The sequence below is a fragment of the Silurus aristotelis genome, assembly GCF_946808225.1.
Source record: "Silurus aristotelis genome assembly, chromosome: 12".
In the NCBI taxonomy this organism is placed as follows: domain Eukaryota; kingdom Metazoa; phylum Chordata; class Actinopteri; order Siluriformes; family Siluridae; genus Silurus; species Silurus aristotelis.
Genome location: NC_139585.1, coordinates 7,321,096 through 7,322,712, shown reverse-complemented (window position 1 = coordinate 7,322,712; position 1,617 = coordinate 7,321,096). Strand labels below are relative to the sequence as shown.

General features: G+C 31.5%; 1 protein-coding gene across 1 annotated transcript in view; it reads left to right on the top strand.

Moving 5' to 3' along the window:
• The window catches only part of LOC310734442 (alpha-actinin-2), a 51,061-nt gene extending 50,532 nt beyond the window's left edge, over positions 1–529 (top strand). Inside the window, exon 21 of the mRNA XM_083556468.1 lies at positions 1–529. This exon is cut by the window's left edge and continues 363 nt beyond it. The gene's annotated coding sequence lies outside the window, so the exon portion shown is untranslated.
• The last annotated feature ends 1,088 nt before the right edge of the window (positions 530–1,617 follow it).

Genomic DNA, 1,617 nt, shown 5'->3' with positions numbered 1-1,617 from the left:
ATCATAAAAAACAGCACACGCATCATATTTTGCTCTTTTTAAAAAATTATTGAAAAAGCATCAGATAGATTTTAGTGTCATCTGCTCCAGAGTCACTCCTACTTAATGTGCTACATTCACACTTCACTCCATGATATGCCAGATATGACTGGACGTGATCATGGTAACATTCTGAGGGAATGCCAACAAAAGTGTCAAAAACAGTATATAGCGTTAAAAATCCATTTTGGAAAAAGAAGAAAACTGTGTTAAGATTGGAAGAAGAAAAAGAAAATACATTGTTGTACATTAGTTGTTTTATTATTTGCAAACTAGATATATCAGAATCCTTTAATTGGGGTGTTAAAATGTTGAAATGAGATTTATAATTAATTAAGTACCTTGGTAACATGCTCCAGAAATTAGTGTGTATTTAAATTATAACTCAACATTGGTCATCATAAGCCTATGTTGCTTGTTTATCTTATACACTAGTTTTCACACATTATAATAATAAGTAATAATCCAATAAAGCCTAATTTTAAGCAAACTGTTGCCATGCTTTATTATTTAATGTTTAAAAAAAATCCTACACATTTAACTATGATATACATATACAGTACATGTACAGTACATATACACTATACTGACAAAAGTATTGGGACACCTGACTTTTTTAGCCATGGAGTCGGAGGCACACAGAAAGGCCTTTACTTGAAATAAGAGAGCAAAACCTGTTCCAGCATGACAATGTCCCTGTGCACAAATTGAGCTCTATGAAGATATAGTTTACATGGGTTGGAGTGGCGGATCTTGAGTGTCCTGCTATAGAGCTCTGACCTCAACACTATTAAACATTTTTGTGATGAATGTGAATGCTGACTGCACCCCAGGCCTCCTCACCTCACCTACATCAGTACGGGACTACAAATGACCTTGTGACTGAATAAATCTTAACAAATCTCGCCAAGCACAATTTAAAATCCGGTAAAACATCTTTCTAGAAGAGTGGAGGTTTTTTATAACAGCAAATGGAGGTGAAATATGAAAGCGAAGTTAAAAAATAATATACAAATTAAATGATTTGTATATTATGATTATGGTGTTCACAAACCTTTGTCAATATAGTGTACAAGCACAAATACAGAAGGAAGAAAACGGGTTTTATCGCACACGTCACAGCATGGATAGATATTTTCAATGTTCTATTGTGAACAAAAATCTATTGGTCATTATTTACAAGTTGCAGTGAATGTGCAGGTGTTTTATTATAGTTTTTTATGGATTTATTTTATTATTTATAATATTTTTCTAGACCCTATTATAGTTTAAATTTTTTTGTTATAATAATAATAATAATAATAATAATAATAATAATAATAATAATAATAATAATATACACGTCACGATTTATTTAAGTAAAGAATAATTAATTATGCACTGTATATGGTAAATATAATCATTAATTCAATATAATTAATTATCATTAATTATCATGTTTATAATATAATTAATATTTAATATTTAAATGTGATTATAGTCCACAGCACAGGATGGTGCAATAACATGGAAAGCCTTTTGCGCATGCGCAGCTGGCAGCCCGGCTCTTTTCGCGCACGCGCAGGAGAAGTCCGGGCG